The sequence below is a fragment of the Zootoca vivipara genome, chromosome Z (assembly GCF_963506605.1).
Source record: "Zootoca vivipara chromosome Z, rZooViv1.1, whole genome shotgun sequence".
Classification (NCBI taxonomy): Eukaryota; Metazoa; Chordata; class Lepidosauria; order Squamata; family Lacertidae; genus Zootoca; species Zootoca vivipara.
Window position 1 is genome coordinate 46316651 of NC_083294.1, and position 13842 is coordinate 46330492.

The following is a 13842-nucleotide window of genomic DNA, read 5'->3' on the forward strand; positions in this document are numbered from 1 at the left end:
GCTGTTTGGCAGCCGCTCTTTCAATTATCTTACCCAAGTACGGGAAATTCGAGACCGGGCGATAATTGGATAGATCTGCTTCCTTCAACTCCTGCTTCCACTGCTTCCTTCAACTCCTCTTGGAAAGTCCCTGAACTGAGGGACAAGTTGATAACCTCAACCAGGGGCCCCCGTACCTTGTCTGGGCACACTCTAATCAGCCAGGATGGGCAAGGGTCTAGGGAGCAAGTGGTGGGCTTCCCAGCCTGGAGGAATCTGTCTACATCAGTGGGGAGTATCCGGTCGAAGTGGTCGAATACTGGACTCGAAGACAGTCGAGGGGCCTCCAGTTCCGTTATTGTATCCAAATTGGTAGAAAGGTCATGGCGGAGTGTCAAGACTTTCTCCGCAAAAAAGCTCACAAATGCCTCACAGCTATGGGTTGAATTTGTACTTAAATTTGACTGATCCTCTAGGGTTGTTAGAGACCTGATTATTCCAAAAAGTTGTGCCGGGCGAGAGCTAGCGGATGCGATGGAAGCTGTGAAGTAAGACTTCTTTATGGCTTTCATTGCCATCTCGTAGGTTTTCATAAGCGACCTATAAGATGTTCTTGAGGCTCCGTCGCGAGTATGCCGCCATACTCACTCGAGCCGTCTGAGGCCCCACTTCATTTTCCGAAGTTCCTCGGTGAACCTCGGGTCGCAGAGGGCGCTTAGGTGTGATCTCATCAATGGCCGCCAAGAGCTGATTATTCCACTTCTCGACCAGCTCATTTAACAAGCCGCCAGGGGGAGCAGGGTCCCGTAAGGCCTGACGGAATCTATCAGGATCCAGCAGCCTTCGCGGATGAGCCCAAATCAGCTCACCAACCAAGCGGGGCAGGGGCGGTAGGTCAACCCTGGCTTTCAGAGCGTAGTGATCAGACCATGGCACTTCCATAATTGAGGACATGATCACATCTATACCTGCACCAAAAATCGAGTCCAGCGTGTGGCCTGCTTGGTGTGTGGGGCCCAAGACAAACTGGGAGAGCCCTAATGTCGCCATGGAAGACACCAGATCCGGAACCCATGAGGAGGGGGGTGGCATCAGCATGGATGTTGAAGTCCCCCAAAACCAGTAAGTTAGGGAACTCCAAGGCCCAGCCGGCCACCACCTCCAATAGGTCCGACAGGGTGGCTGCTGGTGCGCTGGGTGGTCGGTACACCAGCCAGACAGCCAAGCCCCTCTTGGTGCCCCACACTAGGCCAACACATTCAATGCGGGTGATTGATGGTGATGGCAGAGCTCTAAAAGAACAATCCTCCCGGATTAACAATGCTCCCCCGACCCACAGTCCGCGACTGGTGGAGGACAGAGAACCCAGGGGGTGTCAATTAATTTTTGAGGATCAATATTATTTTGATCTGTTGTGGTGGTGCCCCTAAAAGGCGTGGGGCCCATAAACTGGTGCTTCCACTGCCTATTTGGTAATCTAAATAGGTAAACAATAAAAATCACAGATTTTGTGATTGACAGAAGGCCAGTCAATCAGTGCTTCACACAATGCTTATAAACTGGAAAACACATTTCCCCAGAAGTTGGTCTCTCTGTCACTCATGTAAACAGAAGCATAAGGGGAACTGTTTAGGCAGAAGCTTGCTGGGGGCAGCGTGCACTCTTGCAGGGGTAGCCCTCTAGTTGATAGACTCCAGCTCCCATCAGCCCCACCCAACATAACCATTGTAGTCCAACCACAGCTGGAGGGACCATGTTGACCACCTCTGCAGCGCCACAAATCCAACTCAATGGTGTAACGTTGGAAAGTGTTGATCACTTCTCCTACCTAGGCAGTTACCTTTCCACAAGGGCCAACATTGATGCTGAAATCCAGCATCGCCTGAGCTCTGCGAGTGTGGCTTTCTCCCGATTGAAGTGCAGAGTGTTTGAGAACCGAAACATTCGCAGGGAAACCAAAGTGCTTGTTTACAAAGCTATTGTACTACCAACCTTACAATATGCTTGTGAAACATGGACCACATATAAACACCATCTCCAACTCCTCAAAAGATTCCATCAACAGTGTCTCCAAAAAAATTTACACATAACTTGTGAAGACAGGCGAACTAATATCAGTGTATTGGAAGAAGCAAAGATCACCAGTTAATTGGACTGCTCATGTTGTGTGGATGCCTGATGATCGTCTTCCAAAGCAAGTACTCTATTCCGAACTTAAAAATGGAAAGCGTAATGCTGGTGGTCAACAAAAGAGGTTTAAGGCAAGAGAGGCAAGGCAAATCTTTAAAAATGTAGTATAAACACTGACAACTGGGAAACACTGGCCTGCGAGCGCTCCAGTTGGAGAACAGCCTTTACCAAAGGTGTCGTGGGCTTTGAAGAAACTTGATCTCAGGACGCAAGAGAGAAACGTGCTAAGAGGAAGGCACGCTTGGCAAATCCACACCGTGATCAACTCCCGCCTGGAAACCAATGTCCCCACTGTGGAAGGATGTGTAGATCCAGAATTGGCCTCCACAGTCACTTACGGACCCATTGTTAAAACCGTGTTTATGGAAGACAATCTTACTCGGCTACGAGTAATCGCCAAAGAAGAAGAAGAGAGTCCAACCACAGCTGGAGGGACCATGTTGACCACCCTTGTGCTATTATATGAGCCATCTCTCTGGTTTCCCTGACACACCAGTGCAAGCCAGGTCTCAGTCCATTCCATTTAAGAATAGTTCCAAGGGAGCTCATCTCCAGGTCTTTCAACATGGAAGATAAGGTTATCACTATCCATTAGCCATGATGGCTCTGCTCTGCTTCCATGGTTGGAGGCAGCAGTGCTTCTGAATACCAATTGCTAGAACCCAGTGGCGTGTGGTGAGTTTTTTCATAGGGGAACAGTTAGAACCATCTAGTCTAACTGCAAGGCAGGAATCTCCACTCGAGCATCCCTGACAGATGCCTACAAAACCTTCAATGAAGGAGAGTGCACAGCCTCCCCAGTTCCGAGCAGCTTGCAAAGTTTGGCTCTGCTCTCTCTCTTTTTTCAGACAACCCCAGGTGAAACCACCATTTTTCACACACACACCCTTTCTTCATCATCTCCCTTTCTATGATCGTGTTGTTGTTGGTTGGTGCATGTTGATCCTTCAGGTTCCGGCAGATTGGGGCTGGGGGAGTATTTTATTAAAACACCACACTTTCAAAACACATACAGTGGCTTAAGGAGAGGAGGGAGGAAGTGAGATTCGAAGATTGCAGGGATCTTGTCTTCCGGCCCCATGGGCACTTCAGGCTTTCCGACTGCTCTTCCTTAAAAAATGAAGGAGAAAGGGCTACCGTTATGTTTCAAGCAGCTGCTTCCTTCTCATGTGTGTGTATTGCTCTGCAGGGTCGCAGTTTTGCAGCCTTTACAGAGGGGGAGAGAGAGAGAGGCAGGCATGTACACACATATATGGAGCCTGGAGACACTGGCTAAGCAGGTACCCGGAAAGGTCTTGTTGGGAACATGAAGGGGACTTGACTAGTCCCACCAATCCATGGACCACACACGACTGCTAGAACCACAGGTGGTGAGAGGGCTGTTGTGTGCAGATCCTGTTCACAGATTTACCATCATGGGCACCTGGTTGTCCATTGTGAGAACAGGATACTGGACTAGGAGGGCCAATGACCTGACCCACCAGGCTCTTCATATTCATGCAGGGAATTTGATTTGCTTCTCAGGTTTCCTTATGCCACTTAAACTTTTTTTTTAAGTCAACATCCCGAATTTACAGATCTGGAAGTAATGAGTGTGTTGGGACTTAGGTGATATTGAGATTAGGGGATTTTTAGTTTATGTTTCTAGCTATGCACTTAATTGTGTCCCTGCCAAAGGGGAAACTGTCCTACTTTGTTCTTAAGTATAAAAATTAGATGAGATCAAGTCTAGGTGGGGGCTGGGGGCTCCATTAAACCGCTGGGATGTTCTGTTTCTCATTTGTTGAAGCCTATTTTGAACTGACTCTTCAAATCAGGTTAATTGACTGACCTCCTGTGTCAACCCACTTTTCCCAAAGCTTTCTAGCACTGGCTTCTTTATAACCAGGCAGCAAATTAAACAAAAAAATAAAAACAACACACATACATAGGCCTACCTACAACCAAGAAGAAGGGACTCCTTTGAAAACCTGTTTGTTTGCTTTTCAGTAATTGATTCCCACCTTTCTCTGAATAAAACCAAGGAAATGAGCAACACAAAACTGCAACACATGAATGGTGAATAAATGGAATAACTTTTCCTTTAGGTTCCAAATATTTGGGGAAGAATATAGAATAGGTAGAAGACAAAAACAGCAATTTGTCACCTTTACACCAGAGTTTACTTTAAAAGGAACGTACAGAAAGTTTGCCCTGCCATTTGACAAAATGAGGTGGTTGCCTCAGGCAGCCGATGCTGGGGAGCAGCACCAAAGTGTTAAGAGGGTGTGCACTGCACACAGCCTGCCCTGTGGCTCCTAAGCCAACCTATTGCCCTCTGTCCCATTGCTGCTTTTGAAGTAACATTCAGCTGCAGCCCAGTTGGCATCTAGAGGTGGAATGGGCATAGGGTTAGGACACTACCGTGTTTCTCATATTTTAAGGCATCCCTACAAAATAAGGCATGGCAGGATTTTTCTGAGGTGGAAAAATATAAGGCATACCTCGAAAATAAGCCGTACCGGGTGGTGGAAGAAGGTCTGTGGCAAAGAAGGGTTGCTGCTGTCGCGTTAACCCCCGAGACCTGGCTGCAGCCTCAGCACGCAGCGCGTGCAGCCCCAGAACCCGGCTGTAGCCTTTGCGCACCGCGCGCGGACACCCGGGACCTGGCTTTAGCCTCAGCGCGCAGCCCCAGGACCCGGCTGCAGCCTTTGCCTGCCGCGCACGAAGACCCGGTGGGAGCAGGTCTGTGGTCTGTACAGATACCGGTACTTAATTAAAAAATAAGACATCCCTTGAAAATAAGCCATGCTGTGTTTTTTTCAGGAAAAAATTAATATAAGACGTGTCTTATAATATGAGAAACACGGTATCTTGTCCTTTTCATGCAGCAAAGTGTTTTGGGATGGCCCTGGTCACAAACTTCTCTCTGAAGCGTCCCAACTTAGCAGTGTGGAACTTTTGCTTGAATTAACACTTCCACCCAGAGGCCACCACAGAGGAGACCTTGCTCCACAGCTGAGCCTGCTATAAATGTAGCACATACCCCCCCCCCCAAAAAAATAGCATTTGAGGAATACTGTTCCCTCAAGGCTCCTTAAAGTGAAGGAAGCAGAGGGTTCGAGTAAAACTCAGTTTTCATACAGAAGGGCATATTATACTGTATGGTCCCTTAGGGATCTGGATTAGGACAGGCACCCTGTAATCCTTTCAGAAACAGCAAAGAGGCACAGCTTGTAGAAGACTCCAAGCAATTCATGGGGTTGCACCTCTGCAGGCCCATTTTTATCCGTAATTCAGGGGCGCGGAACCTGATCCAACCCAAGGGGCACATTCCCTGCCGGGGGCCACATGCCAAGGGTGGGCGGGGCCAGAGCATTAAGTGGGTGGAGCAACATTTGTAACTTTTGCTTTTGCACAGTTGGGCTACTTTACACACACACTTCTCCATTCCCCAAGCAAAGCAAGAGTCGTTATCAGAGGATGCATCTCAGCCAGGCAAAATAACAGGGTGTGGAGGAGGGATGGGGGCGTGGCCTGGGAAGCAGATTTGGCTGAACCTGGGGTCTGTCCTGGGAATAATCTCAAGGGACAGATAAATCTGGAGGACTGCATTTGGCTTCTGAGGGACCTGGTGTCTGCAAGAATGTTTGGCTTATGTTGCCACCTCACCTGAAATCTCGGATCCACCAGCTAAAGGTATGAGGCCCATTTGAGATATGCAGTGCTTTGAACCCCACCTCCATCCCCACCATGATAGTCTGCTGTGGGGATCTCTTGTTGAAAAAGTAACAAAGCATTTTGGAATCTCAGTGGCGGGGGGGGGGGGAGACTAAAGGGTGCTTTATAGTCTTTAAACCAGCAAAAGCAGAGCCTCTTGCAACCTTCCTCCTGATAAGGGAGAAACCCCGAATCTTGCAATATAATGATGCCTGGCTACAATTCTTACATACCAAAACTCAAAGTTTGCTGCCCCAGCGGTTCAGGGGCTGCACTTGTCCCTGCTTAAGGCCTTTGTTGCAATCACCTGAGAAAGGGCACTAAGAGATCATCTTGTGTTCTCAATTAATTTACACTGTTCTGCAAATGTCTCATTGGAAATGAACTCATCTACTGTGGGCTGAAATGTTTGCCCACCCAAAATCCTACTTGCTAAAATGCTCAGCAGTGTCATCCGTGCCCATGGCGTGACAGACTGTAAAATGGAGGCCCTGCCATCCTCCTTCCAGAGCTGCACCTTGCAATATAGATTGAGGTACATGCTTGGAGTGTGGGCTTATTGTTTTGCTGCCCTGCCAAATTAAAATGTTGCTGTACACTGAGTAGCATTTACTATTAAATGATAGTTGATTTTGTGAGAGCTTTCTTATCTTCATTTTCTTCATATATCCACATTCCTCTCTTCCCTCCTCTGCCCCAACGCAAGCTACAGATGGGGAACAAGAAGGGAACTCATGCAGAAACTTCCCTTTTCCCAAAACTATTGGAGAAAAACAACATGGAACCTTTCTATGAAATAATTATAATAATTTAACTAGAAATACACCTCCCTGTAGCAGACTTTTAAAATTGATTGCTCCATTCTGTTTCCATGTGTCCTGATCTACTGGCCCAAAGGTGGACTCTTGGGAGTAGTTGGCGCAGGGATACCAAAGAAGGATGTCAAAAACGCCAGAGCTTGTTTTCTGCTGCTGTGGAGGGTAGGACTCAAACCAATGGCTTCAAGTTACAAGAAATGAGATTCCCACTAAACATCAGGAAGAACTTTCTGACAGTAAGAGCTGTTCAACAGTGGAACCGTCTCCCTTGGGAGGTGGTGGACTCTCCTTCCTTGGAGGTTTTTAAGCAGAGGTTGGGTGGCCATCTCTCATAGATGCTTTAGTTGGGATTCTTGCATTGCAGAGAGTTGAACTAGATGACCCTTGGGGTCCCAACTCTATAATTCTATGATTCTAGAGTGATCAGTTCTAGTGCTTTATTAAAAGAAAGGTGTAGACTTAGAACAAGTCAACCTGCCAGGTCTCCCAGCCTTTCCAGATGTGGGTCAGACACCACAACAAAGAGATGGCTTGCCAAGAAAATGGTTACACATCCTTTATGCACAAAGCCGCATATGGCAGTTTACCTAGAACCTCCCTTCACACCTGGTCAGCAAGGCCATAGGTGACAATTGTCCAAAGCTTCTCCCCTCCCTGGGCCTAGAGCCAGCATCCCAAGGTCCACAGATAACCACAGCACTAAAGCGAGCCAATTAGCATATCTCAAAGGGAGTAAATACATAAACATATATGAGGTCAGTCCCACAACAACTGCCAATTAGTTAGTCCATTACTCACTTCCCTAAAGCATTGTGCTCAACAAGAAAGCCTTGTAGGCCTTCATCTTGGTGTTGGACATTAGCATCACATTCTCCCCAGACCCTTTGGAGAGGCGTCATTGCCAATATGCTTGTTCAGCTCAGCATCAATGGAGAGGCGGCTGCTTATGGTGCAGCCCAGGAAGACAAAATCACCTACCACTTCAATAAAAAAAATTCCTTCAGTAGCACCTTAAAGACCAACTAAGTTTTTATTTTGGTACCGGTATGAGCTTTCGTGTGCATGCACACTTCTTCAGATACCACTTCAAGTGTGTGGTCAGTCACCATGCTGGTGGATGGAATGCTAACAGGCATGAAAATCATTAAGTGGTCTGTCAAGACATGACAATTTCCAAGTAGACCATAGTGGGGGTAGGGAGGCGTTGGGGAACTACTGCTTTAGATAAATAGGCAGATCATCTGAGCCAAGTATCAGACCATGTTCTATGTACAGAGCTAACACTGGTCAATAACTGGTATGATTAGTGAACGTGCCGGCGTTCCTCAACTTGGTGGCCATCAGATGTTTTAGAGTACAATTCCCATCAGCCCCTGCCAGTACAGCCATGCTCTTATCACCCCCAATGTCACAGTGCCATGATGACTGGGTTTGGTGGGAGGCATAGTCCAAGACATTTGGAGGGTACCAGAATGGGGAAGGCTAGGGTGTTAGGGAAAATATCAGGGTGATTCCTCAATACCCTGTGGGTTTAGCCTAGATGACCAATCAATACTAGACACAAGTCAGATAAATTAACAGGCACTTATTTAGCACTGCAATGGACGCCACTTAACCCACCCACCCCTTAGGCAAAGAGGAAGGTGCTGCACCAGGTAAAAGAAACAGCAATATTTATACTTTTAGTATTCCTAAATAACAGCTTTTCTTTCCAGCTCAGCCATGTGGCATAACAAAGTTCTTCTTCCTTCCTCCTCCAACAGTTCCTCTTGCCTTCATGCTGCTTTTTCCTTCCCTCCCGGTTACAAACACAATTCCTTCCCTCCCGGTTACAAACACAATTTGCTAAACCCTTCTCACATACATTTCAATTTTCATTGTATAATTTCAATAATTTCCCCAACAAGTGCATGTCGTCAGAGAGGGACATTGTGTTCTTTAGTCCAAGGTGCACCCCAAAGAACAGATGGTTTTTGAAAAATGCATTTGCAATCTGGACTGGGATATTATAGGTTTCATTCATTCATTCATGTAGTGGTTAAGAGCGGTAGACTCGTAATCTGGGGGACCGGGTTCGTGTCTCTGCTCCTCCACATGCAGCTGCTGGGTGACCTTGGACTAGTCACACTTCTCTGAAGTCTCTCAGCCCCACTCACCTCACAGAGTGTTTGTTGTGGGGGAGGAAGGGAAAGGAGAATGTTAGCCACTTTGAGACTCCTTGGGGTAGTGATAAAGCAGCGTATCAAATCCAAACTCTTCTTCTACTCTTCTTCTTCATTCAACATATTATTATTTTTAACCTACCCTTCATCTACAGAGATACCAGGGTGGGGTGCAGAACATAAAGCAGAAACAACCGATCCAGTTATAAAGTAAAGAACAAGGCAGCACTGCAGAGAGAGAGCTGCAGCTCAAGATAGGAAAAGTGGTGGTAAGGGAACACCTAGCAACTTTAAATGATGAGCTGCACCCAAGGAGTTTGAGGGTGTCATCTCAGAGCCTCAGTCTAATATTAGAGGACTAGCTGACCCAGCCACGCGTTGCTGTGGTTCTTTCCTGTGATCCCCCCCACCCTGTCACGATCCATGACGTATCCTGCCCCTCCTCCCTCCACCCCGGCTCATCCCTGTGTTTCCGTAGGATACCCTTCCCTCTGTTGTCCCTGGGGAGTGTTGGCCCCTCCCCCCTGTATCTCCATACCTTGGCCCCCACCCTTTGAAAAGGAATTGCTAGGTTCTGGGTTCTATTTCCCAGCATGCACTTTTGTCTGAACCCTCTGTTGTTCTTGGAGAGTGTTGGCTCCTACCCCTGGTATCTTCCTACATTGGCCCCCATCCTTGGAGAAGGAACTGTCAGTTTCTGGGTTCCATTTCCCAGTATTTACTTTTGTCTGAGCCCTCTGTTGTCCCCTCCCCCCTGTATCTCCATACATTGTCCCCTGCACACGCATCGTGAACATTTCTATATATTTAGATTAAGGATCGGGGGTGATGATGTGCCCTGGGACCCAGAGAACTACTTAAAGAATCCCAACCGGGGGAGGGGGGTCAAATAGCGAAGCCCCATAGCCCCGTAGCAACAGACAGGCCCAGACAGAAGGAGGGGGGTCATATGGGCCACTTGGCACGGGCCTCCGAATCTAAAGGGGGCCTCGGTCAGCATATTCACAATCAGTAAAATGAGAAAAGTAACAAAAGGGTTAAAAAAGGGCCACATTATCTACCTGAACCGGGCATGGGGAAGGTAGGGGATTGTAAATGTGGTGGGGTGGGGTGGCCACTGCAAATATCTGAGGACTTAAACTGGGGAGAGAAAGTGAATGGTTGTTTTTTTTAAAAAAGACACAGAGGCTTACAATCAGTTGTTTCTCCTAAAATAAGACATACCCCCAAAATAAGACATAGTTATAGGCGCAGTTCTGGAGGGCCCCCAAGGAAGAGGCAAGGCTGGACGCGTAATAAAAAATTAGACATCCCCTGAAAATAAGCCAATGTGGGGTTTTTTTAAGGAATAATAAATATAAGACGGTGTCTTATTTTTGGAGAAACACGGTAAAGCCTAGATAAAAGGGGCATGACTGCCCTTACTTAAAATGGGTGCTGGAGCTTCGCATGTGACACAACGCCCACTAAATTATAAAGCAAAAACCCCTTGAAATTATGAACGACTGCCTAATGCTGCCAGATGTTTATTAATGCAGCCGCCGGGAGAGGCTTTGGGCTTGGGATGGAATGGCTGTTTTCGTGGTTGAATGGCCTCCTGTTTTACAGGATCTCGTGGCGGAGGCGGGGTTTGTGGGTGTGGCGTGTTGTTGTGGCTAATCCCTGTGACTGCCCCCACATGTCCCGATCCATGATCTATTCAGTTTGTCCCCCCCCCCCATGACCGGTGTATCTCATGATGTTTTGAAGGATGGTATTTATTTTTGTCTTGTGGGGTTTTTTGGGGGGTAGTGTTGCTAAATGGTAAAGTTAAAACCCCTTGCCATGCAGGGGCCTACATAAATCAAAGGCCGTGCTGCTGCCTGTGCCACCCCCCACCCCCCCAGGCAGGCCCCGACCTCCACTTGGCAATGTTGGTTTTCTGGTGGTTTTTTTTTTTTGGTGGGGGGTAGTGGTGCTGAATGGTAAACTAAAAACCCTTTGCCGTGCCCCCAAGTGCGTTGCTGTGGGTTTCCCCCCTCCCCGGGCCTGTCAGGGGCCTACATAAAACAAAGGCCTAGTGGTCTGATAATGGCCGCCTTGGTAGTTTCAGTTGCTTGGTTGATGATGATGTCATTTGGTTTGTGGGTGTGGCTTAGATTTCACAGGAAGGGAGGGGGTGTACTGTGGGAGGAATTCTACTTGAGGGCACTGTTTGAGTTGGTGGAAAAGCAGGTCTGTACCTGCGCAGGTGTGCGATTTGAGGGATTTTTGCCCCCAACAACGCGCGGGGAGTGGCCTGGATCGTTGTGTCAAAATTTCAGGACGATCGGTCAAGCAGTTACAGAGAAAAGTGGAACCTGGATTTTCACAATTTTTACATTCATATATATATATATAGATTACTGGAGAATAGGTGAGGTCCCTGCAGATTAAAGGCAGGCAAATGTTGTTCCTGCATTCGGGGGGGGGGGAGAAGACCCAGGTGCAATGGGCCAATGGATCTGGTTGTTTGCCAAAAGTTTAGCCGTTTAAAACCACCCAGGGACTGTTTAGGGCAGGATTCCAATATTGCAGGAGGTTGAACCAGATGATCCTTGGGGTCCCTTCCAACTCTACAATTCTCTTATTCTAAGCCATCCTAAAATGTGTCATCAAATGAAGCTGATGAAAACAGAACATGTTGAACCATCATCAGCTACCAAAACGTCAAATTTATGGGCAAACAAGGCTTAGCCTTGGTGCCAGTCATACCAGTAAAACAGGTAGGAAACCTCAGTGTCTTTATCTGACCCTCAGGATTCTCCCCAGGCCACAACTCTTAATAGTGCTTCTTGGTTGCCTGGATAGATGGTAGAGTGTGTGTGTGTGTGTGTGTGTGTGTGTGTGATGAAACTAACCTACCATACCAAATGTACATTTCTTGCTCCACCCACTTTTGCCTCTAACCCCACCCACCACTGGTGTGTGGGCCTTGAAAGGCTGCCCAGAAGGGAATGTGGCCCTCAAGCTGAGAAACAACTCCCACCCATGCTGAAGAAGGAATCTGTCCTGTAGTCAGGGTGCCACCACAGAGAAGACTCCATTCTCCCCTCATCCCCCACCCCCAGCCTTTTGGACCAATGGCCTTCAAGGTACCTTAGAGCAGTGTTTCCCAACCTTGTGCCTCCAGATGTTTTGGGACTACAACTCCCATCATCCCTAGCTAGCAAGACCAGTGGTCAGGAATGATGGGAATTGTAGTCCCAAAACACTGCCTTAGAGCAATAGGCTTCTAGCTTTTCAGACTTGGGACTCACTTTTTGCCCAAACAAGCTTTTAAGGACCTTCTTCTTTTACTATGTACAGTGGTACCTCGGTTTAAGAACAGTCCCTTAAAAATATTTGGTTTACAAACTCCGCAAAACCGGAAATATTGTCCCGGTTTGATAACTTTACCTTGGTCTAAGAATGGAGTCCGAACGGTGGAAGGGCATCGGCAGCAGGAGGCCTCATTAGGGAAAGCACACCTCAGTTTAAGAACAGTTTCTGTTTAAGAACAGACTTCCGGAACGGATTAAGTTCGTAAACCGAGGTACCACTGTATTCAGCATTTGTACTGCTGAATTATGGTGCTGGAGGAGACTCTTGAGAGTCCCATGGACTGCAAGAAGATCAAACCTATCAATTCTTAAGGAAATCAGCACTGAGTGCTCACTGGAAGGACAGATCCTGAAGCTGAGGCTCCCTGGACTCCCTGGAAAAGACCCTGATGCTGGGAAAGATGGAGGGCACAAGGAGAAGGGGACGACAGAGAACGAGATGGTTGGACAGTGTTCTCAAAGCCACCAACGTGAGTTTGACCAAACTGCGGGAAGCAGTGGAAGACAGGAATGCCTGGTGTGCTCTGGTCCATGGGGTTACGAAGAGTCGGACACGACTAAACAACAACGTTTTTCACATCGCAAGCCACCTCGAGCACAGTGTTAACTATAGAAAGTACAAATAAAATTATGTATATATGTATTACATATGTATGTATGTATGTAAAGGTAAAGAAAGGGCCCCTGACAGTTAAGTCCAGTCGCGAACAACTCTGGGGTTGCTGTGCTCATCTCGCTTTACTGGCCAAGGGAGCCAACACTTGTCCGCAGACAGTTTTTCCGGGTCATGTGGCCAGCATGACTAAAGTACCTATTTATCTACTTGCACTTTGACATGCTTTCGAACTGCTAGGTTGGCAGGAGCAGGCACCAAGCAACGGGAGCTCACGCCGTCACGGGGATTCAAACCACCAACCTTCTGATCGGAAAGCCCTAGGCCAGGGGGCAGCAAATTTTTTCAGCAGGGGGCCTGTCCACTGTCCCTCAGACCTTGTGGGGGACCGGACTATATTTTGGGGGTGGTGGTGAACGAATTCCTAAGCCCCACAAATAACCCAGAGATGCATTTTAAATAAAAGGACACATTCTACTTATGTAAAAACACGCTGATTCCCGGGCCGTCCATGGGCCAGATTTAGAAGGCGACTGGGCCGGATCCGGCCCCCCCGGCCTTAGTTTGCCTACCCATGCCCTAGGCTCTGTGGTTTAGACCACAGCGCCACCTGCGTCCCCATGTATGTATGTACAGTACTGCTATCTTTTACAGCAGCAAGATTAAACTGTTTGCAACGTGATTTTAAAAAGAGGGAGGGAGGAGGGAGTGGAGCACGCAGCGTCTGGGAGGACCCCTCGTGGTCGGTGGGGTACTGCGCTTAAGAGTGCTAGACCGGCAAGACCTGAAAGTTCGAATCGCGGTTCGGCCACTGAGCTCCTCTGTCTGGGCAGCGACAGCCTCTCGGACTACCTTGCGGGGTTGCTGGGAGGGAAAGACGATGTAGGCCCCCTTGAGCTCCTCGGAGGAAAGGCGGCATATAAAACAACGACTGCCCTTCCGCAGCAACAAGGCAAGGCAGGACACTTCCGTCGTCGCTTCACCGAATAACTTCCGCCCTTTGCTGCTTCCGCCCTAAGGTGGCTTCGGGGTCTCCTGGG